This window comes from Myotis daubentonii, chromosome 2 (assembly GCF_963259705.1).
Source record: "Myotis daubentonii chromosome 2, mMyoDau2.1, whole genome shotgun sequence".
NCBI lineage: Eukaryota > Metazoa > Chordata > Mammalia > Chiroptera > Vespertilionidae > Myotis > Myotis daubentonii.
In genome coordinates, this window is record NC_081841.1 from 61,156,329 (window position 1) to 61,182,075 (window position 25,747).

At 41.4% G+C, this 25,747-nt stretch overlaps 1 protein-coding gene and 1 pseudogene across 3 annotated transcripts in view; both read right to left on the minus strand.

The window, feature by feature from the left end:
• The window catches only part of TAFA2 (TAFA chemokine like family member 2), a 472,775-nt gene that overhangs the window by 250,101 nt on the left and 196,927 nt on the right, over positions 1-25,747 (minus strand). The window lies entirely within an intron of this gene.
• LOC132226166 (peptidyl-prolyl cis-trans isomerase NIMA-interacting 4-like) lies at positions 12,282-12,695 on the minus strand (annotated as a pseudogene).

Here is a 25,747-nt window from a genome sequence, read left to right on the forward strand (position 1 = left end):
TTAAAAGAATAAAAGAAAAGAAAATAGGAGAGTATAAAAAGCAGGGCAAGAGTGAGTGGAAATCAAAGACACAAAGACAATAGATACAGAATATTCATTCAAAAATCACATGGGAAAGGGTGTTCAGCGACTTCCTGGGGGGTGGGGGGATGTTATCTGGGTCTTGAATGATGAGCAGGAATCAGGAAAAAAGTGGTAAATCATACATACTCTTGAATCTACTCAAAGTCTGTTATTGCTATCATAGTAAGAGAAATTAATAGAGGAATATAAGTTACTATATTCAATAAAAGGTCAAGCAACTGGACTAGAGCATCAGCATCGCTTATAAAGAAGGAAATATAGAGAGAGGAAGACAAATTAGTTGGGAGATATACTGAAGTGGTGATAATTTCACTTTCCCAGGCTTTCCAAAATTGTATGAGTTCTAAGTCCTGTATTAAAGGTTTCATACTAGGGGTATGATATAGAAGTATTAAGCCTGGATAACTTAAGGAAACTAGAAATGGGAAAAGGAATGAGGGGGGGGGAAGGAGGGAGTTAGAAGGAACAATCTGTAATAGAGGAAGAAGAGGAAGAATAAGAAGTAGAATGACCTTTTTAAAAGATCAAATGACTTATACCAAAAACACACACACACACACACACACACACACACAGAAACTGGTCATTGGAAACAGATTACTGGCAGCATTAATCATGTTGAGAAGCAGCTGGGCAGCGGAAGAGGAGCTGCCAAAAGAAAGAAGCATATAAGAAATATCTTAGGGAAAGTAAGAGGTATTTTTTTTATTGATTTCAGAGAGGAAGGGAGAGGGAGAGAGAGAATATCAATGATGAGAGAAAATCATTGATCGGCTGCCTTCTGCATGCCCCCTACTGGGGATCAAGCCTGTAACCAGGGCATGTGCCCCGACTGGGAATTGAACCATGACCTCCTGGTTTATAGGGTGACCACGAGCCATGCAGGTCGGGCAGCAGGTATTTTTTGTTTTAAGAGACAACAGGCCCCAAATAGCGTCACTTGTTCTAAGCCCAAATCACAAACCAAAGCTTAGTATCTAACCTAACTGCAGTTTCAGTCCCTTCAGGAAAGTAATCTTAACCAGTCAGCACTATCAAGGTAATCTGCCAGACAGACCATGTGTCCTTGACCAGAATTGAACCCGGACCCTTCAATCTGCAGGCCAATGCTCTAGCCACTGAGCCAAACCAGCTAGGGCACCATTAGTTGCTTTTTAAAGCTCCAAATATACAGCCAAGTTTGAGAACCAATGACTTACACTAGAGCAGTGGTTCTCAACCTTCCTAATGCCACGACCCTTTAATACAGTTCCTGATATTGTGATGACCCCCAATCATAAAATTATTTTCGTTGCTACTTCATAACTGTAATTTTGCTACTGTTATGAATCATAATGTAAATATCTGATATGCAGGATGTATTTTCATTGTTACAAATTGAACATAATTAAAGCATAGTGACTAATCACAAAAACAATATGTAATTATATATGTGTTTTCCAATGGTCTTAGGCGACCCCTGTGAAAGAGTCATTCGACCCCCAAAGGGGTCACGACCCACAGGTTGAGAACTGCTGCACTAAAGGATGGTTTGTAATAGTAATCAAAATCACAAGGTGTCTGGAAGAAGAATTTCATTGATATAATAAAAACTCTTATTAAAACTATCCGGAATAGAAAGAAGGAAGAAAAGAACAAAAATGTGAATTAGGTTATGTAAAGATAATAATTCTCTAGTAAGTAGACCTGCTATTATGTTAACAATATTAAAAATTAAAGCAGGAACAGGAAAAGACTAAGCAAGACAAAGAAAGAAAAAGAAATGTAACCTATTGCCATTAGAGATGTGTGATGGAATCTTTCAATCTCTGTGTAATTAACCTAATATGCTCCTGTTCTATTCACTACTGGTGCCAGATGTGTAAGGCTAAGAAAATTCAAAAAGAATTTTAGTGATAAAAAAACGTTTCCAAATACTCACATATGCAAATTAAGTGATTGAGTAACTTCAAAGCAAGAAAAGGTCATCTCTCCTCTCTCACTGCCATTCTATCAGTAGTTCCTGTCCACTCTGGTTTTGTTGAAGATTAGCTCGGTAAGAACAAAATGTATATTACATTTCAAATGCAACAAAAGGGGTGGTTGAATTAAGATGATTTGATGTTATAATTTCTTAAGTGTTTATTTAATCTTTGCTTTTCTGTAAATACCTTTCAATCATTTAAGTATCATTTAAAACAGATTTTGTAAAGTATAATCAGATGTGCTGTCAGATGGGGAGACAAATTGAAAGTGCAATTCACACTGTTACAGTAGCAACGCTCACAGCAAAATATAATCCAGTCTCTACAGTGTATGTGATTAAAGACTTGCAGGGAGACGAGCATCTAAATTATTAATCAATGCTGTTTCCTTTGGTGAAAAAACCTGTGTGCTACATAAATAGGGGAAAGGTCTTTTCCTTTTTCTTTTAACTTTTGCAAATTGGCTGCCTGGTAAAAAGCTTCAATTATCACCAGGTCATCTAAGTGATGGCGAGGCATATACTACCAATTGATAGTATATGCTTAAGACAAAGTTATGGGCAAACATCTGGACAGCCAATCATCTCAAGAGGGCTTAGTAGTTATTATAAATGCAAACCCCCAGGCCCAAGCCAGATGAACCAACAGTTTCTAATGCAGGGGCAATTCTAGGCATTTGTTGTCTTACCTTGAAACATCAAGAGGGAATCAAGAGACACTGGGTGATAGGGGAGGCTAGGGGACTGTCTAGGGCGGGGGGATAAAATGGATACATATGTAATACCCTTTGTAATACTTTAAGCAATAAAAAAAAAAAAATTTTAAAAACCACTTTCACTCTCAGTTGCCTTGGAAGAATCTAATCTAATAAAAGACAAACATGCAAATTGACCGTACCTTCGCTACACCCCAAGCCACGCCCACCATTCAATCAGAGTGACTATATGCAAATTAACCCAACCAAGATGGCGGCCAGCAGCCATGGAGCTGGAGCAAGCAGGAGGCTTGGTTGCCCTGCCTGCCCTGGCCAGCTGTGGCCTCTGCTAAAGGCAACAAAGTTTCATTATAGAAGATAAATAAATCCCAGATACCTGCTTCCAGCCAGCCTCCACTGGGAGCTTGAGTGGCTGGGGGCCATGGCCAGCCTGCAAACAGCCATAAGACCCTCACCCAGGCTGGCCAGGCACCCCAGGGGGGACCCCCACCCTGAAGGAACTGTCACCAGCCTGCAAACAGCCATTAGCCCCTCACCCAAGCTGGCCACACCCTCATGGGGTGAGGGTCCCCGCTGGGGGCTTGGCCAACCTGCAAACAGCCATCATCCCCTCACCTGGGCTGGCCAGGCACCCCAGTGGGGACCCCCACCATGAAGGGGCTGTGGCCAGCCTGCAAACAGCCATCATCCCCTCATCCAGGCTGGCCAGGCACCCCAGTGGGGACCCCCACCCTGATCCAGGACACCCTTCAGGGCAAACCAGCCAGCCCCCACCCATGCACCAGGCCTCTATCCTATATAATAAAAGGGTAATATGCAAATTGACCCTAATAGCAGAATGACTGGGAATGACTGGGAATGACTGGTCACTTTGACACATAGTGACCACCAGGGGGCAGACGCTCAATGCAAGAGCTGCCCCCTGGTGGTCAGTGCATTCCCACAGGGGGAGCTCTGCTCAGCCACAAGCCAGGCTGATGGCTGCCAGTACAGCGGTGGTGGTGGAAGCCTCTCCCGCCTCCTCAGCAGCACTAAGGATGTCTGACTGCAGGCCTGGTCCCTGGTGGCAAGTGGACATCCCCCGAGGGCTCCCAGGCTGCCAGAGGGATGTCTGACTGCCAGCTTAGACCCAATCCCCCGGGGAGCGGGCCTAAGCCAGAAGGTGGTCATCCCCTGAGGGGTCCCAGACTGCACAGGCCGGGCTGAGAGAACCGCCCCCGCGAGTGCACAAATTTTTGTGTACCGGGCCTCTAGTCTCTTATAAATGAAAAAGTTAAAGATGATATGTCTTTTCAACTTCTTCACTGAGTCACTATTGGACTCACAAGTTACCCAATTGAAAGGCTTCTTCCCAACAACCTGAGTTGTGACTGTTAATTAAGCCAGGAGGCCATTAGACTGTGGTGGCTCTAAGGCCCTGGTGGAGTAGGTAAGCAAACTCAAATCTAAGCCTGTAAATACCTCAAGGTTATAAAATCAAAACCTAAGGACAATCACAAACAGCCAACTAGGATTAAGCTGTAGCCAATCAAATAATTTCCTTTCTTTGTTTCCACACCTTCACTCCAAGTCTTTTCCCTGGCTTCTGGTAGATGGCTCCTAGCCACTTCCAGTTCGGCACTGCCAGGTGGGAATCGATTTTTGATCCATTGAACTTGAATCTTTTAATATGTTTCAGTTTACCTTTTAACATACATAACTCTGAAAATAAGAAATTATGAAAACAAATTTAAAGTGGGCCATCCTAGCAAATATAAGGAATCACACAGGAATTATCTGAATCAGCTTTTACTTTGAACCAGGTGAGGAAGAGCAGAGTTTGTCACCCCAAAATATGCCTTTTGGGGGATACTGATTAGTTTAAGCCGGTTATATTTTTAGGGGTTCAGGATCAGTCTCACCAGAATGTGCCACCGTGGTGTGCAGATTATTTCAAGCAGAAGACAATTAAAGCCCAAGAAATTCAAGAGCTTTTCATCTCCTCCTTACCTGACTAGAGGAATTTAGATGAAAACTCCTGCTCTTAGAGCAGTGGTTCTCAACCTTGGCTGCACAATAGAATCACCTGGGAATCCTTTTAAAATCCTGATTTCTGGGCCTCATCCTCCAGAGATTCTGTTTCTTTGTTATGGGGTGGGGCCACAACATTAGTAACAAAGAAAAAGAATTTCCGGAGGATGAGGCCCAGAAATCAGGATTTTTAAAAGATTCCCAGGTGATCCTAATGTGCAGCCAAGGTTGAGAACCACTGTCCTAGAGGGAGCTATCACCTTAGCATAACATGAACTAAGTGCAGTAGACAGGGAGGAACCTAGTTACATTTCTTTCTGCATTCCATTATTCCTGGATGGCCCAGCAAGAATTTGCTTACCAAATGTTTGCTCTTTCTCATTCACCTGTGAATTGCCTGCTTGCCCTTGGAAGTCCCAGATCCCTGTCTAGAATGGCATATAAACCTTGACTGTCCTTGAGTCTCAAATTCCTATGGAACCCCTGAATGGACATATGTAATTAAATTTGGTTAGTCTCTCCTGTTAACCTGTTTCATGTTAATTTGATTATTAGACCAGCCAGAAGAACTAAAAGGGAAAAGAAGGACATTTTCCTTTCCCCTCACACTGGTCACAATGTGTATTATAATCCAACTAGAGGCCCAGTGCACGAATGTGTACATGGTGGGGTTCCTTGGCCTGGCCTGCAATCAGGGCCGATCGGGGATGGCCGCCAGGGGAGGGACTGTGGGAGGTTGGCTGGCTGTGGGAGGTTGGCTGTGGGAGTGCACTGACCACCAGGGGGCAGCTCCTGTGTTAAGCATCTGCCCCCTGGTGATCAGTGCGCATCATAGCGACCGGTCGACTGTCGTAACAGTCACTTAGGTTTTCATATAGATTACAAAATAAATGAGATAATTTAGAAATCACTCTTTCTATGCCTGAAACATTTTGCACTTTTTCATATGAATCTGCATTATAAACTACATACACTTTAATCGCAAATAAGAGATTCAAGTCAACTTTTCTGCCAAGGCCTTATTAAATGGTTGATGTGATCAGCAATTCAATTCTCCTCTTTGCAACAATTTTGGATAAATAAAATATTTGGTCTCCAAATTTTAAAATGGTTGCCAATAGCAAATAAGTATTTGTAATTCTAATTATGTCTTTCCCTGAAAGATGGTCTATGCTTTTCACTTCCATGCTACAAATTTTATAAAGAGTTATCACAAATTATGAAACAAAGATGCCTTATTGTTTGACTTTCCCGCTCAGTGTTGTTCACCAAGTGAGCGCTGAATTGGGTGGCTTCCATGTCTGAACCCAGATAATGGATGTGCTGCTGTCAGCAAGGCCTCTCTGACGGAAACCTCTTCTTTTGTGAAACTCATTCGGTAACCCTGTACCTGGCCTCTAAAAAGAATAAAACCGCATTTGTATGTCTTACAGTTGGTAGACCAGTGCAGTAAAATAGTCACTCTTTTTAAAAGCCTCGCTTTCCCTCGGTGGCATTCACTCCATTCTACAGGTCTTTGTCCTTCCCTAGAATGTGCAGCCCTTCTTCCACTTTGCTTCTCTCACCATAAAATAAATCAATGCAAAAGAGCCACTTCTGTGAACAGCTTTCTTTCAGCCAGGCTCTTAAAATGCAAACACAGCAGTGTCCTCGTTCTTCTGATCTGTTCTCAGACACCCTTTGATTGGGGCAAGAGGAGGGAGGATGGTAAGAGGAAAAGGAAGGAAATCATAACACAGATTCCAGTAGGTTAAGGATTTGCTTTCTTTTAGAGCAGCGGTTCTCAACCTGTGGGTCGCGACCCCTTTGGGGGTCGGACGACCCTTTCACAGGGGTTGCCTAAGACCATGGGAAAATACATATCTAATTACATATTGTGTTTGTGATTAATCCCTATGCCTTAATTATGTTAAATTTGTAACAATGAAATTGGGGGTCACCACAACATGAGGAACTGTATTAAAGGGTCGCCGCATTAGGAAGGTTGAGAACCACTGTTTTAGACTAAGAATTCTTTTGAGAAGAATCACGAAAAAGCATTCCTACAAGGTTGACCATGATGAAGGTGCTCAGAGGCCGTGAAGGGGAGCAGAATTTGGTCCCAAAACATGTCTCTCTGGCATAAGGATTATGTTAGGCTGGTAAATTTTAAGAAAGAGCAGACATAGGAAGAGCTGCACAGAGTGGAAGTGACATTTATAAGGGAAACCTCCATTTGTAAGAGTGTCTCTTTCTCTGTACTAAGGAAGAGAAGGGGAAGTAAATTTCTAGAAATATCAATGGAGACGGTGTGGATAAATCTGTATAACAACCACACACACTTGATTAAAGTGCTCCGCCTGGTAACCCCTCATAACTGGACTCTCCCGCCCCCACACCCCCACACCCCACACCACCCCCACACACACACACACCCCACCCCCGCTTTCCCCAACATCTTCTTTTGCCTTTAGCTAGAGATAGTATTTAAAGTGGTGGCTTGGGCCATTTCAGGAAGTTACTCCATTTTCCTGGATATCTGCCATGTAGATTGGAGGTATACTAGTACATGTTATTAAACATCTATTTTTTTTCCTTTGAGTCTATCTTTTATTACAGGGGATGTCTCAGCCAACAACCTAAAAAAGTAGAGGAAAAATTATTCTTCCTCTCACACAGCAGAATTACACGGATTTTGCTTAGCAATAAATATTTATTGAGCTGTGTGACTTTGGGAAAGTTTCTTAGCTTCTCTGTGCCACATTTTCCCATGTGAAAAGGAGTATAATAATATTTCTCCTCTACAGAAGGTTTTTGGACTAGAAGGAATAATGTATACAAAATACTTCACCTACCTGAGTAACTGTCCAATTAAATTAGCCCTTATTTTGAAAGCAGAATTGAATGAAGATCTCCAAAAGACCTAGCATCCTCTCCAAATGTCTTCCAAAATGAATTTGGTGAATCCAGTATCCTTGTCTCCATTTTTCATATCCATCACACTCCCCATTCTAAGATATACAAATATTAATGTAATATTTTGTGAAGAATACGCTAATTGGGAAACTTAATAATTTCTAAAATGAAAATGTATTTTGAAGTTGAAAAGGAAGGAGAAAGGTGACTTTATGAGAAATATGAGAGGAATGGCATAAGCCTATGTCTGACAGAAGTACTGGGGTTGGGGGTGTGGAGAAGGAACAGCCCACAGGTGTCCAAACACAGGTACACAGATTAGGCCTGAATGTCCTCATGATGATTGGTGTCTCTTAGAGTTAAAGATGCCTTGGATTCAATTGGGGAGCACTTAAGTCTACAAGGATAAAAGGCAGATTGGGGGGCCACAACCTAGACCTAAATTAGAACCTCTGGGGCGAGGGGGTGGTGGAGCCCAGAAATTGACATTTGACAAAAGCCCCCTCCTATGCTCAAAGTCCCCAGTGACTCATGCCAGTAGTCCATGTCCCATACTTCAAGAAACTAAACTGTAAGAATTGATGTCCCAGGTGAGGCTTGCTAAATTTGGCCTATTCTTACCTACATCTGCATTGCTTTTCAAACTAGGCACACAGGGAGGTGATCAATATTTCCTCACTGATCACTTGCAACTACCGCCTGATCAGAAAAATCAAGAGCCTAGTTTCCCCAGTAACCAGGAAAGTGTGTGGAATTCATTTTCATGGGAGAATACACTTTGCTTCTTCAGTGCTAAACTATAATAGGTTATAATGTGAAACTAAATGACACTTGCCATTTTCCTACAAATAACGTGATGCTATTCTCTTTCGGTATCAAATGAGTTATCATTAAAATGAATTTTGGTCAAACAAACTCCCCCCAAATACCAAACTTACTTGGTAATTGTGCATTGTTTAATTACCCTGCCACTGCATAGCACTTACCACATAATTAGATAAATAGTAATTATCATTTGAGGAACCAATAACTAAGCAGAATTCGTGCATGGTAATGGTAATCGCTGCTTTATTGGATAAACAAGGAAAGGGGAGCTTCAATAAAAGCTTCTATAATTAAGCCACTGAAGAACATCTCGAAAGTCATGGGTTTTAGATTTTATCACCTGAATAAAAAAAAAGAACAAAGTCAAATAGAGAAAATGTAGTGAAATGGTGATTCTGCTACTGTATCATCATTTCAGAACTTAAAGCTGGAAGCATAGGTTCACCCTTTCTGTTTTAAAAATGCTAAAATCCAAGTGAATCTATATAGCGAGGGCATAGGAAGAATGGGAAAGGAGTGAGGTAATATATGTTCCAGCAACTCACTGAAGTACTGCCCATAAAATGTGCTAAATTGGATCAAGTGTCTTCAGAGTTGGAAAAGGGAGCACAATTCATGCAGAGAAAGTTAGGGGGGGGAGAGAGAAAATGAGAGAAAAGAAAAGCCAATCTCAAAGAAAAAAAGCACTGTTTGACAAAGAGCACAGCAGTGCCCCCACCTGGGCAGTTCCATCGCTGCAGTAAAGGCACCTAGAAGGAGACCAGTTAAAGATGCTGTCATGGGAACTAGACTGGAAGAGAAGTCTCACAAAGAAAGCATCATAGAAATAAAAAAAGAAAAAGAAAAATTAACAGCTTTCTATGTTCACTCCCCACCCCATGTCCCATAGGCAAGTACTTCTTACCAACACTGTTCTATAAAGGAATACTTTAAATGCCACGCTGACTAGAAGCATGATTGCTAAAGCTTATTTAGGAAACAATTTGTTAGTTTCTTTTATGCGGGTAATCTTTCAGTGCATTTCATGCTCCTGAACTGTGAATTGCTTTCAGAGACTCTTTCCTGCATAGAAATATGTCCTTGGAATCACAGGAGAAAACAGTCTAGGACAGTGGTCGGCAAACTGCGGCTCCCAGTCCACATGCAGCTCTTTGGCCCCTTGAGTGTGGCTCTCCCACAAAATACCGACTTCTGCGCATGGGCCACGAAGTTTCGATCGCACTGTACATGCGCGACCGCACGTGGTATTTTGTGGAAGAGCCACACTCAAGGGGCCAAAGAGCCGCATGTGGCTCGCGAGCTGCAGTTTGCCAACCACTGGTCTAGGAGAGTCAGAAAGACTCTTAGATTTCCAAATAATAGAGCAGGACTTTTCTTTGTCTTTTGAACCTTAGGAGCAAGGAAGTGAGTTAACCATATCCCTGGGTTCACAGCACACTATCATCACTGTAAAACCTCTCTTGTTTTAGCTTCATCTCCAATTTATTTCTTTTTATAACATTTCTAAATGTTATGTATTGATTAATTTGAGAGAGGAAGAGACACAGAGAGAGAAACAGAGAGAGACAGAGAGGGACAATGTTCTAACCAACTGAGCCACCCAGACAGAGCCCCAATGTCTTTCTAATCCCTTGTCCCATTCTTCCCCATTCCTAAACTGCTTGCTAGAAGTCCTTAAATATGCCCATATCTTTATAAAAATAGTAAGTTTGTATGAATGTGTTTAATTTACAAATGTAATGTTAGACTATGCATTTCATTTTTTATTTCTTTTTTTCTTAATTTCTTAATATCTATTCAGGTTCTTGATATCTATTCATGTTGCTCCATTTATATCTAGCTTGTTGTCTTGAAGTGCCCTTGTTAAGCATACATACTGCACATTTTACTCCCTCAGTTCCCTATAGTCATCTTGGTTGCCTCTAACTTTCAAGTACCACTCCCAACACCACCAAAATAGACAGATGAGAGAGAAAGATAATCCTCAAATATCTTCCTTTACCTTTATTAGAATTTTCTCTAGGGTATACATAGGCCTGGGTGAGTCTTCATGGAGAGTACGCAAATATAACCTCACTAAGCACTAACAGACTGCTTTCCAGAATGACTATTCCCATCAGCAACTGGGTGAGAAAAAGGGGTATATTGTTTTGCTTCTGTTCTGGGTACTTTTCATATATTTAAACATTCTTTACCCTGTGGATCAACACTCTTCAAATTCAATTTTTTAAAAAGGAGGAGGAAGAAGAAAGGCTTATTTCAGAAAGCACAAGGTCAACAGCTGGGATGCAGTAATTTGGGTGGAGTAGGAGATAAAATATACTACAGTTTACAAAGGCTCAGCCATGCATTAGACGATTGGGAAGCTAAAAGACACAATGTTGGAATAGGGTGCATTCTCTACTGAGCACCTCATTTTCCTTCACAATAAGCGACATCTGTCATAAATCCGCTCTGCCATTTATACCCTGGATGACCCAAAATGATACCCTCAGGGCAAAAAGCAAACAAAAGTTTCCATTCAGATATCCACTGACTCTCCACTGGGAAACTTTCCATTATTATCCCCGAGTAATAAAAACTGGGGAGGGTGAAATTCTGGGTCCTAGGTCCCAGGATTATCAATCAGCCCTCCAGAAACCAGTCTGAAGCCCCTGCATTTTAAAAACCAGCAAAGTCAGTGCAATATCCTGTTCAGAGGCCGAAAACAAGCTTAAAAGCCAAACGGATAAAGCTAATAGCCCCAAGTCCTAATATAAACACCTCTATGATCTCAGGCGTATTCATTTTGTGTGTGTATGTTTATTATTATTACTGTTCTGTGAGCACACCAAGCATCCCAGGGTCTCTTGCTTCCTTCTCTGCCTGAGCTCTCTATCCCCAGATATTCACAAGGCTCATCCCTGGCTTTGCTCAAGTGCCCATTTAGCAGGGAGGGCTTCCGTACCACTCTTAGTAGCACTGTGCTTCACACACTCCGCTGTATTATCCATCAAAGCGCTTAATCACATAGATCTTCCCACTAGAGAGTGAACACCATCAAAGCAAGGATTGTGTTCGTTTCTTTCACTGTGCTATCGCCAGCATCTAGTCAGGGGTGGGCAAACTTTTGGACTCGAGGGCCACAATGGGTTCTTAAACTGGACTGGAGGGCCGGAACAAAAGCATGGATGGAGTGTTTGTGTGAACTAATATAAATTCAAAGTAAACATCATTACATAAAAGGGTACGGTCTTTTTTTTTTTTTTTTAGTTTTATTCATTTCAAACGGGCTGGATCTGGCCAGTGGGCCATAGTTTGCCCACGGCTGTATTCTAGAACAATGCCTGGCCCACGGAAGGCACTTAAGTGTGTGTGGATCAAGACTGTTTTGATGCTGATAGATGCTGAAGGTCCAGTAATGGAAAGAGCACCCAGTCCCTGCCCTCATAGAGCACACACCCTTGTGTGGGAAACAGACTAGCAGGCTGTAAGAATTGTACAGCCCAGTTCTTCTGACTCAGGTGGCTCTTTCCACTGCCATGCTCAACAAGGTACAAAAAGATGCGCTTCAATTATTTAGTGGCAGCTAAAGGAAGGCATTAGCAAGCAGGAGAAAAGAAAGCTTTAAAAGCCGAGGTAGTTGCCTTTTTCCATCATGTATTTCTAAAGCCTTCCTGTGGTTTTTTAGAGACCCATTCAGATTTGAGGCAACAAAAGAGGAAGTAGCCATGAGGACTCTTCGGGGGACTTTAGTATTCTGAAAGCATTTTCAGTTGTTTTTTGTTTTTTCAGTCTTCCATACCATTTTATTTTCTCCCTTCAACCATAATAATATGTGCACTTTTTTTTCTTAACAAAAGTGTCTGTAAACAAAGGCTTGTCCAACCCACTTACAGGCAAGGCAAGTGCTGCTTCTGCAAATGCCGCCCCATGGGCCCTCTGGCACCCAGCCCAAGTCGCCCCTAGCCCGGCTTCATCTTCACTAGATTGTGCAGCCGCTTCATGAGTCTCATTCCAGACTTTAACTTTTCCAAGGCTTCCATGATTTTTCCATGTTTTTCACACAGAATGTGTTTGCTCTTTACTGCATTGCCACCATCTTTGGGACCCCAAGACTCCTTGTCAGGACTGTCACTCCCAGAGGCTGCTCCTCCATCCCCCTCTTCTCCAAAATCCCTTTTTCCTCTGGGTGGCATCTTCAGAACTTGACATTGAACTCTCCACTGTATCAGTTTCTGTTCCTTCAGTTGTATATTTTATACATGGAATATTATTTAGGTTTTAAATAAATTATCATAGTAGATTAATCATTGTGCATAAATTTACACACATACATAACTTCATGTAGAGTTTAACAATGGGTACAGAACTGACAATTTGGAAATTTTTCAGTGGTTACCTACTTGTCCTCATTAAGTCATGATGCTTGTTTTCTAACAGGATGAATGGAATATCTACCAAGTCTCATTAGAATTGCGATAGTGTTTAGCAAGTTAGAATATAAAGCTTCAGTTCGTATGCATTGGAGTGGAAATGAATATTCTATTTTGTATTTTAAAGCCAGACTCTCCTTGACTTAACTTGGGGAAAGTGAAAGGAACACTGTCCTAGAATTTAATTGAGAGAGAGGGGGAGAGTGAAAGTTGCTTTGAATGTGAAGTTAGGTTGATCATGCAATTTACTCTCTGGAAACCACCTTTCATGCCTGTTGACTGACAATGCTGTCTGACATGAGAGAAACCCAGTCTAACAGACTAGTTCCTGCATTGAGAGCTATTGATCCGGGCCTCAGGATTGGGGGGAATATTGGGCTTATTTTGACGTGTATAATATGACCTAAATATGAGTGAATAAAGGAACATAGGATTATTTTGCAAATAACCTTCATTAGAAGTTTATTTTGCTTTGTGTACACTTTAGCTCCTGAGAACCAGAAGCACAAAGTGTTAGGCAGCAGTCTTCTCATCCAGAGCCCTTGAGGAGAAAAAATAATATTGGTATTAATAACAATAATAAGCTAATGGCTTTCCCTGATTACCACTAAATAACACACAAAAAGTGACTCTATGACACACCATCTTTTCTATCATGTTCAGTGTATTTCCTGAGTGAAGGAGTGACAGGACCCAAGTCAAATGATCAAAGGTCTACAAAAAGGCCCATCACTTACTGGTCATAAGACCTGGAAAAAATCACTTAATCTCTTCAGTGGTAAAACTCATCCTATCTTCTTAACAGGGGTAATTGCATCAAATAAAAGGTGTTATTATATAGTGTGGAAGAATGTGTGTGTGTGTGTGTGTGTGTGTGTGTTTGAGTTCACGTACTCAAACATGTTTGTGCATGTGTGGTTAGTTGGTCAATAGTGATGTGATCACAGATGTAATTGGATAGTCAGTACACAGTATTCATTCAAGTAGAAATCAAATACTCCTTACAAGAACAGAGCTCTGGTGACACAGCGCACTACAAATGCATTGGTAATTTTCACCTTCCTCCTTCTCACAGTTGTTTCTCTCAGACTAATAGGAGCAGGGTATGTAAAAGAGAGATTTTTAAATATTTTTTAAATGCCAAGAAATCTACACTAATAAAAGAGAAGCATGTAAATTGTCCATCCCTCCACTATGCCCACCAGCCAATCAGAGCAAGCATGCAAATTAACCCAACAAAGATGGCAGTTAATTTGCATACACAGGCGCAGAGCGAAGACTGAAGACAGCATAGAAGGAAGCCAAGCACTGCAGAAGGCACCGAAGTGGCGGAGAAGGGAGGGAGCCGAGGCAGCGGAGATGGGAGCGGAGCAGAGGCAGCGGAGATGGGAGCAGAGCCGAGGCAGCGGAGAAGGGAGGGAGCGATGAAGCGGAGAAGGGAGGAAAGTGCGCCAAGGTGGGCTTCGCTCCCTTCTACGCTGCTTCGCTCCAGCTGCAGGAACCCCTATTCTTGCAGGAATTTTCCTGCAACTGGCCTCTAGTATACTTATAAATGTATGAGTCAAAGGCATACCAACTAAAATTATTCAAATTTTGAATAATTACATAACAATATTACATTATATAAATTGGTTTTAACAGAAGCAAAACCAGGGAGAAGACAAGATCTTCAAGGTCAGAGTCTGACATTCTTCAACACTAAAGCCATCATCTGCTACAAAGTGATCGTCTTGGTCAAGAAAATGAACTCCAGAAGACCTCCATCAGGGGGAATTGTTTCAAACAGAATATAAAAATTATTTCCTTTCAGAAACTCATCTTATGTAGCTGAATTTCCTCTACCAAATATAAACTAAGTCATCAAAATCATAATTTTTCTACCATTTTTAAGCATCCAATTTCATAAATGAGGACAGAAAATACAACTTTTTTTCTTTTCAAAATTCAAAGGAAATAAGCTTGCAGTATGGTTTTCAGAATCTTAGTGCAGCCAGCTCCACAACTCGTAAATCATAATGTGCTTCCTTGCAGTGTCCTCCTTTCATGCTGCTGAATTAAAAAAAGCAATAAGGGGTGAGCAAATGTACCACTGGTTTCTGTTAACGTGTGTGCTGTATCTACAGATGGCTGCCTGCATTTCAAGCCAGGCATTCATCAAGGTCCAGGACAAAGGAATAAATGGTTCTGGTCATGTCATCACTGAGCAAATGTGCAAATGTACTTCTCTCTGGGCCTGGTCCCATTATTGCACAGCCTGAGTATCATGCACAATTTGTGGTTTGCCTTGTTCAAAATGCAGATTGCCTAGGTTAAAACTGATAAGAAATATGATCCCCTGCAAGCCACTAACCTGCAGAGTCCGAGAAAGTCTGTAGCTTCCTAAATAGCAGGTAACCTGTTGAAAGTTGTGCTTCTGAGATTACAATAATACCTAAACCCAACATATGCTAATCTCAACGCACTTAAATTATTCCTCCCCCTAAAGTAAATGATGAAAATATGTAAATAAAATAATGTAACATCTTCTGAAGGGGCTCTTTGGCGGAAGGAAGTGGATAAACACTGAAGTGTTGCCCCACAACAGAGTGCGCCCAGAAAGCTCAGGAGGAAAATCTGCTCTTGTAAATTGCCCAACTTCAATTGAGACTCCCAACGAATGTTTGCAGAGACAAATTAAAATCATCTGCAATACTTTCAACAATAAAGATAAATTAAAATTAAAATAATAAAATCAATGAACTTCCCTAAGGCTTAAATTACATAAAATAAGTCAAAAATTATAAATCATCACAGCAATGAAAGCTTTCTTTCAATTAGTATTTTTTTCCATAGTGATGGAATTGGTGCTTCTAATGGATACACTGAGTTAGGGCCAGGTTGTAGGGTTGCCCTAGTAAAAGTGCCCAAACTTTGGGGGGCTTATTAGTGGGTGCCTCTATGGACCAATCCTGTGCCTCAGACTGAACTAAGCATCCTCCATCAACAGGAAGTCTCTCTTCCTCCTGAAGGAGCTGTTTGGGGAAAATTATTTTGTTGTTGGCTTCTTTATCATTACTACCTATGACCTCCTCATTCCCCAACTGGATTTGAAGCATTTCAGGCAGCAGGTAGTGAAATGGACTAAATGAATTCTAAAGTGCTCTACGATTCAGAGTCTAGAGAATTTTTTATAATATTAAAATACATAAAACAACTAAGTTAAAAATTAAAATGGATCAGAAAGCAGTTAGGGAGTAATGAAATCAAAAGAAGTATGTGAATCCATATGGAAAAACAAACTCTCCTGGTAATAAGCCCTGGGAGGAGTTTTTCACACAGGGTATGTAATGTCTTTAATTCATTCACTAGTTCAACAATGTTTATTGAAAATATCTGCTATGTACACTGCAATTTTGCTTAAGAAATATTCTTTAACTAACAGTTTCTTAACTTGGCCTCTGACCAAAGCCAAGGACATAACATTTAATTATATTCATCAAAATACATTCTACCAGAAAATTAAGGTTTTAGCCAAAATATGCTGTATTCTGGCGATGTAATTTGGCCCCAGCAACAGCGTTTAGAGACTACTTAGTATGTACTGAAGAGTTAATATGTCTCTTGAGCTGAAATGTTTCCCAAAACACTGCTGCAAACATGCTTCAGCAGGAGCCGTCTATGTAAGCCCAGGCTCTTTGCTAAGCCCCGCAGGAAGTAGAAGGCTACTTTTTAGTTGATGTAGACATTCTGCTTTGACACTTGGAAATAGAGCTTTCATCCTTGTTTCAAAGGAAACGATCTCACCTTCGTATAAGGTAGGTGCAGAGATGTCTGGACAGGACCAGGTTTTTCCCTCAAAAATGAGGATGTTTTCAGCTGCTCAAATGATTCATACATAGCACAGGATATAGATGTATTTAACCAGAAAAAAAAATTAAGGTGGATGTTTGTTAATAGCATTCTATATTGCGTGCTCTTTAATATGACAAATTTTAAATAGCACCCATCTCGATGCTCCCCACGAAGATGTGTTAGTTGTAAGAAGGTCCTCATGTCTGTGTTCATCAGTTTTGTGCAGCAGCATAGAATTCACTCGAAAATCAGATTGTATGTACCCTCTCATCAAGATGTGGGGAAATGCCTGGCAATCCATGGAGGACAAAGACACTAAAAACATGTACCCATACAAAAATGAACTGTTACCCTCCTTCCCCCAAAAAAGGCTCATGCCTAAAACATTAACTTTCCCCCCACAGAGCGAAACTTTAACCATTATACATAACATTGGCTTTGAAAATGCCCATAATATTCCAACAGTTGCTTGGCTATGGAAATCACTCCTGGCTAATCAAGAGTATAAAAATATGTGCTCCCCGCTCTCTAACTCAGCACCACGCGCAGCACCACCACTGAAATGCCTTCCTCATCCAGAAGCAATGTTATACACCACCTTCTCAGAGAGGAGGACCAGAGCCAACTCACAGCTTGTGTTAGAAGAGAGATGTGAGAAGCTACACTTCTTTACCCGCCCCCAGAACAGACATAGTTCAAGAGTGGCATCTGGCAGATCTAATCATTTGAAGCAAATGTATAGAAGTGCTCCAAAATAGATTGCCAGAAAGCATATTGCCCTCATAGCCAATTAAAATAAATGGAGAGAAGGCTACACAAAGGAAAAATAGTAATTACCCAGGCTGGAGTGTGCCCAAGTCCGAACTACTAACATACCCGAAATGTGTAAATAATCACCCTTAATATTTTTATGATTTCAGTAATTGAGAATCGTCTTTTCTTCATTTCACCTCCCAAACAGCACTCCCTACAATTCAGTCTCTATTAACGATCTGCTGGAAGATTAATTGAATATTGACCTCACAAAATGGTTGCTACCTGCGGTGTCACTACAACTCTCCAATAAAAAAAAAAAAAAAAAAAAAAAAAAAAACAGGTCTAAATTGAGATACAGCAAGTTGAGAATTCCATCTCACCACTTTGATTATATTTTAACTGCTAGTACTTGGAAGCCAAAGTATTTTATTTAAAAACAAGGATTAAACCATTTCAAGACAACTGCAGTGTAATGAAAAAAGCCCTGGATTGGCAATCAGGAGTCTAGGCTTTCAATTATTGTTCTGTTTTCAGAACTTTATGGCTGTGACTGTGAACATTTGTTCATTCATTCTTTTATTCAACTATTTATTAAATATCTACTCTGAGCTAAGCGCTGTGCCAGTTCCCATCAGTCCATGATTCTTTATTTGTTTAAAAGGATAAATAGATATTTATATCTATTCTAACACACAGGGTTGTTATGTGAAGTAAATGAAAGTGTTTATGTGGTAGTTCTTAGTTAACAATAAAGTACTATGCAATTATGAAGTGACTATTATTAAGAAAGCATTATAATCCACTTCAATCTTCGCCTAACCAATACATCAAGGGGTGTATAGGAATATAAACAGAATTTGTGTGTATAATATATAAATTGTGCACAATGATATGTTATAATATATTTGAGTGATAACAAAGAAAATATAATTTGTAGACTAGAAATGGAGAGGCAGACTAGTTAGGTGAGGGAAATAGTGAATTTTTTAAACTCCTCATCCTATATAATAAAGAGCTAATATGCAAATGGTCATCACGCCCTTATGTCCTTGCGCCCTCACTCCCTCACGCCCTTGTGCCCTCACGCCGGGGCAGGGGGACCTGAGGCCAAGCTGGGGGACCTGAGGCCATGCCCCCCACCATGGCTCCAGGCCAGGGGACCTGAGGCCATGCTCCCTGCCCGGTGGGGCTTGGCGGGGGACCTGAGGCTGTGCCCCCCCACCCGGTGCCAGGCCGGGGGACCTGAGGCTGTGCCTCCCACCCTGCGGGGCTTGACGGGGTGGGGCCAGCCAGGTCTGGGTCTCACACAATTTCAAAGCTTGTTCAGGTAGGCAGGGACTTGATTCTGGGTCCCATGGTGCACCCCAGACTCTGACAGGAGGGAGATTTTCACATACATTTCACTAATTTTCTTTTATCTCTGACACTTCTATTATAGACAAAGGGCAAATAGCAATATTAAAATATTTCCTCTAATTAATTCCCTTTTAATGTGCACAAATTTTGTGCACTGGGCCACTAGTACAATAACTATAAACAGGGTCAAAAAATATTATAATTTAGAAGACAATACATGAAAAAAGATAATAGAACATGATGCTTCATGCTGTATTATGGAACCACACTGTCTAGGTTCAATTATTGGCTCTACCACTTACAGCTGTTGCCAAGGAAAAGTTGCTTAGGCTTTGGCCTCAGTTTCCTCATCTATAAAATGTGGTCAGCAATAATATACACTGTCTGGGACTCTTGGAAGTATTAACTGAACTAAAATACTATGCAGTACATTGTAAATCTACTTGAGCTTGAGCTATTTACAATGCAGAGATTTTATATTTATGGGTGGGAGTGTCAGAGATAATCTAATTTAATAATAGACAAACATGGTAATTGACCATACCTCTGCTACGCTTCCGATTGGCTAATCAGCAGGATATGCAAATTAACCCAACCAAGATGGCGGCCGGCAGCCACGCAGCTGAAGAGAGCAGGAGGCTTGCTTGCTCCAGTGTTGGAGGAAGCCAAGCTTCCTCCCCATTGTGGCCGGGCTCTGAGCTCCACTCTAAGCAACAAAGTTGCAATTATAAAAGCTAAACAAACCCCAGATACCTGTTTTCAGCAGGCCCTGGCCTGGGAGCTGGAGCGGCAACAAAGTTTCCAATATAGAAGGTAAATAAATCCCAGAACAAAAAAAAAAGAAAAAGAGGAGAGGCTGGGAGTTTCAGTTGCCAGCCAGCCTGAAAATGGCCCTCAGCCCCTCATCCAGGCTGGCCAGGCACCTCAGTGGGGACCCCCATCCTGAAGGGGGTGTGACCAGCTGCAAACAGCCATCAGCCTGTCATCCAGGCTGGCCAGGCATCCAAGCAGGACCCCCACCCTGATCCGGGACACCCTTCAGGGCAAACCAGCTGGCCCCCACCCATGCAACAGGCCTCTATCCTATATAATAAAAGGGTAATATGCAAACTGACCCTAACAGCAGAACGACTGGGAATGACTGGTCACTATGACACACACTGACCACCAGGGGGCAGATGCTCAATGCAGGAGCTGCCCTCTGGTGGTCAGTGAGCTCCCACATGGAGGAGCTCTGCTCAGCCACAAGCCAGGCTGATGGCTGCCACTACAGCAGTGGTGGTGGGAGCCTCTCCTGCCTCTCAGCAGTGCTAAGGATGTCTGATGCAGCTTAGGTCTGCTCCCCGCTGGCAAGTGGACATCCCCAGAGGGCTCCTGGACTGCCAGAGGGATTGCCAGCTTAGGCCCAATCCCCCGGGGAGCAGGCCTAAGCCAGCAAGTGGTCACCCCCGAGAGGTCCCAGACTGCGAGAGGGCACAGGCTGGGCTGAGGGACCCTCACTCCCCAAGTGCACAAATTTTGTGCACCGGGCCTCTAGTAATACTCATAAATCAATGCAGTAGATTTCACTATCGGCACACATATAGGTTTTTATGTCACTATTCAAACATCTACAAAGGCTTCATGCTGCCTTTGCAGACTAAAGTCATTCATTGGCTTTTAAAGCCATATATTATCAACCACTATTCAAATACTTGTCACAACTTCTAACATGAACTCTAAGTTCAAGTACATCAATTTTCCCCTCTATTGGCTCTTTTCCATTAGCATAATAAAAACTATATCTTCTCCTACTTGTTTTCCTTAAAAAAAAAAAAAAAAAAAAAAAAAAAAAAAAAGCTTTCTTGATCTTGCTTAATTCTTTTCTTTGGTCTCCTTCACAGCAAAACTTCTTGAAAAAACTGTTTGTATTTACTGTCTAAATTTCCTGTTGTAGTCTCTCTTGAACCTATTCTAATTGAATTTTTTAAATTATCTAAGTGCAGATTTCTCTCCATAAAGCTAGGCACACATCCAACTTCTGTTAGTTGGTTCCATTTGGAAGCCTAAAGAATCTAAAAGTTAATATGTCCTGCAGAACTCAATTATTCCTCCCATACCTGCTGCTACCTCCATCTCCTAATTTCTGTAAATGGAAACTCCATTGAGAAGGAATCTTGTTTGATTACCCTCTTTCTTTTACACTTCACATCCTCTCCATCAGTAAATTATGTCAACTCCTTGTCGGCAACATGTCCACCCAACTGGATCTCAGAGCTGCACCGCTACTTGACGCAAAAGCCCCATTGCCTCTCACTTGGACTTCTTGCAAGATCCTCCATGCTTTTGCCCTTGTCTCCCTCTGGCTTGTTCCTACAGAGCAGCCAGCGTGAGCCTTTACATAAGTCAAACAATGCACTGTTCCCTCCAAGCATCTAACTGGTTTCCCATTTCACTCAGTCAAATCCAATATCTTTACCACAGCCCCCGACAGTGCCTTAAGGCCCTGCCTGATCTGGCCACTCCTTCCTCTCCGATCTTATCCATCACTCCTCACCAACTCCTTCACCCTTCCTTTCCTGCTTCAGCTACACTGCTCTTTCTTTTCTTCCGCCATACATTCATCCACAAGAACATAAACTCCATGAGAGTGTTTTATAAATTATTGCATCCTCTGAACCAAGAACAGTGTCTAGCACAGTCACACATTCATTGAAAGAATACATTGAATTAATAATGAATCTATATTGTTCCATAGCAACTACTACACCTTCACTGCCACGCCCAAAGCCTAAGCTATGTCAAACCTTCAGTGAAGACTCTGAAGACAAGCATTCGTGTCAATATTATGCAGATGACGAGGCTGAGAAGGTTGCATTTCATGTCCCAGATCTCACAGCTGGAAAGTGGCAGCACTAAGGTTTTAACTGGAGTCTGTGCTCTTTCCCTGGGGCCTCTCTGCTCACTAAGTAGTCCACATCATTTCCATTCCTCCAACTTGTGTTGTTACCATGTCTGGGAAGTTTTCTTCCAACCTTACATTTCAGATTTCTACTACAAATCAAGGTTCTCTTAGTAATTTCCTTTTCAACATCCCATACATTCATATGAATTATTCCAATGTGTATCATTGTCTCCATTATTAGGAATAAAACACTTAAAGTTCACAAAATACTGTAATGCTTTTAATTATATATGCTTTTCCATAATTTCCTAATTTCTATGTTTGTGTTATTCTTATCTGCCCAAACAAATACAATTCAGGGCTTTACTTTGAACCTATTTCATTAAAATGTCTTTCTCATATATTGGCCATTGAGAATGTACCTACATGATGGATTAACCTGAAGACACACATATAATGTAAAAGAGTACCAGGTGCCTGGATGTCAGAAGCTACACACCTCATGTTTCCATTCAAAAATTCCTATAATTGGACATAACAGCACAGAGAGTAGATACCCATTTGCTCAGACACATGAAAATCTCATAGATCAGGATTTTCCTTTCCAGTGATGCTAAACCTGTTCCCCCATTTGTAAACTGAGGACACTCCACAAATGGTCACTGTTAGGTACAGATACTGAAATAGATCTTAAAAGTAACTCTCCAACATGGAGGCTAAAGTGTATGTGTTAACAGAATGTTTATTTGCCTGAGTGATTCTATTCTGTTCACCTCAAATCCACACTGAAGGCAGATAAAAAATTCATGTTCCTTAAACACCACTTCCCTCACATCACTCCCCTCCTATGAAAGCCTGCATATCTCTCTACTACCTACAGAATGAAGTCTAGACTTCTTAGTCTAACATGGAAAACTTCTCACAACTGAATCCTACTCTCTACAAACTGATGGCCCACAACTGTGTAACTAAGACTCTAGGCCAATAAATTTTCTCATTTTTAGGTAATTCAACTAGGTATTATATACTTTGTTAGCCACAATAGTCTACCTTCACTTCCTCAAATAATCTAAGTTCCTCCCTGAATCAGAGCCTGTACAAACGCTGCTCTTCATAGACCACCCTTCTCCCATCTCCATGTGGACAGTTCCTGCATGTTCAGCATAATGTCAACTGCTTGGAGACATTTTTCTCATGACCTCACAATTTAATCAAAGTGCCTTCCCACTATCAATTTTATCTATTTGTATACTATGTTTTTATTACAGCGTTTATCTCAGTAAATATCTTATGTGTTTGTCTAGGTTTTTGTTGTTGTTTAATTGTTTCTGTCTTCTCTATTAGAATGTAGTTTAAGACCAGGTGTGACATTTTCAACATTGTGGCTCTTGTATGCCTAGCATAGTGCCTGGTTCATCATGGGTGCTCAGGAAATGCATGTTTAATGAATCAATGAATGTGTACTAGTATGTGCAAGATTTAAGAGTTCATTTGACTATATGTTATATGATTCCATTTATCTGAAATATCCAGAATCATCAATAAAGACAAAATGTGGGTGAGTGGTTGCCTAGGGCTTGAGGTAAATGAGAGGGAAGGATGATGACTGCTAAAGAGTTCAGAATTTCTTTGGGGGGTAAGAAAATCATTCTAAAATGGACTGTGGTGATGGTTGCACAACTCTTCAAATATACAAAAAATCATTCAATTGTACACTTTAAATAGGTGAATTGTATTGAATATGAAACATGTACCAATAATGCTGCTCCCTCCCACCTCCAAAAAAGAATGCATTTGATTAATCCATTGGTTGACTGATTTGCTTTCCTTTTTACATTTTGATAGATTATGTATACTAGCCTATATATTTTTTGCTTTTAAAGTACTTAAGGGTACTATCAAAATTAAGTGACTATGGGGTAATGCTAATAAGGCAGTCAAATAGTAAAGAGTATCTATGCAACATCTACTATAAACCATGCAAGGTATTGGAGGTAACCAAAAAATGCTCAACCCTGCCCTTAAAGAGTTTGAAGAGCTAGTTTAGTCAGATTAAGATGGTTAAGAGGAAAATAGTGAAGATTGTGTTATCAGAAACCTCTTGTGACCCATCTCCTGTGGAGAGCGGCTACAGTGTTTGGACAGGTTCAAGCCTCAGACTAATGAGAGGGCACAGTCCTGTCATTGCCACGTGTAAGTCACAGCTTGGAGGGCAGAGCCCTCCCAGCACAATTATAGCCAACAGCTATAGTTGTAAGCTTGAACCTATGGTCTGAACACATGGCCCCATGTGCCTGAGTGATGTGGGCTTGATAGAGTTCAGGTGCATGTAATTGAGTAGGCTTGAAACCCACGAGAATGTTGTAAACATCTTGACCACACCCTTACTTTGCCTCTGGAATCTGGCTATAAAATAAAGACACAGCTTGTAGTCTGTGGCACTGTCTCTCTCCATCAGAGAGGGCAGTGTCCCACCCAGCCTCAGCTTTATTCTCTTGTCTGTCTTTTCTAATCCTTCACCACCCCCACTCAGACTCACCCTTGGCCATGCTGGCGCGGCACAATCTCCCATCCTCCTGCACCCCTTTTTCCGCCAGCTGGTACTTTAGCAACTAGCAGTGTACAGATGTAACCTAACAGCTCCTCACCATAGCTTCCAGCAGGTCTTCCCACTGCAGCCACATGAGCACTGCAGAACTGCTCAGCCATTCCAATGCACACACAAACTGCAGTAGATGGGAGTTAACAACTAGTACAATCCTGGACCACGTGGCATTGCCACCTCTCAGGTGCACAATTCTCAGGTGTATTGTACACCACTTCTCAAAGTTTTCCCAGCGGGATTAAGTTATAGTTGCCCACAGGTATTACTTTTCCCATCTTTATCTTTCCAAGTACTCCACTTCTTCATTCTGGGATCATTTCCCAAAATGCATCACCTGGTGAAAGCTCTGCTTTGGGTTCTCAGTTTCAAGCAATTTGCAAAATCTTTTTCTATATTTTCATCACCTAACCAAGAAGAACCAAATCTCTGCATCCAAAGCATAGATAATGTCAATCACGTAAGATAGCCATAAATGCTGCCTAGGTGGCCAAACTAATTCATTCAACAAGCCATTCATTCCTTCATCAAATGTTAATTGTGCACTATAAACCAGACTCTCTTCTAAATTCTAGAATACAGCGGCAGACATAGCAAAATCCACACTCTCCGGAGGTTATATTATAGTGGGGAAAAACAAATAATAAACAGGTAAATATATTATATGCCAGGTGATTTTATTATATTTACTTTTAGTATAATAAAAAATAAAACAGAATAAAGTTGTTAACAAATGATGTGGAGAGGTTGTAACCAGAAAAAAAAAAAGGTGCTATTTGAGTAGAGATCTGAATGAAGTGAGGAAGTCAGTCCTGAAACTCTCTGGAGAAAACTGTCCCAGGATAATGGAACAGCAAGGGCCAAGGCCTGAACTAGAAATGAACTTGTTATGTTCAAGGGAGAGGGAGAAGGCAGTAGAGCTGGAATGGAAGGAGCATGGAGGGGAATGGCAGGAAATAGGCAGGTGGCTCTTGAAGTCCAAGGGACAGAAGGTAAATTTTATTCTGGAAGCAAAAGGAGGACATCGGAGCCCAGCCAGCGTGGCTGAGTGGTTGAGGGTTGACCTAGGAACCAGGAGATCTCGATTCAATTAGCTCGATTCCCCATCAGGGCACACACCCCGTTTGCTGGTTCGCGATCCCCAGTAGGGGACATACAGGAGGAAGCCAATCTATGATTCTCTCTCATCACTGATGTTTCTATCTCTCTCTCCTTCTCCCTTCCTCTCTCTGAAATCAATAAAAACATTTTTAAAATGGAAGATATTGCAAAGTTTTGAAAAGGGGGAGAACATGACTGAATTTACATTTATAAAAGATCATCCTAGCTGTTGTGAGGTGAATTGGCCGTGGGAATGCCAAGGTGGATGGGGGAGGGGGATGAACACAAGTAATCAGTAACAGTTGTCCA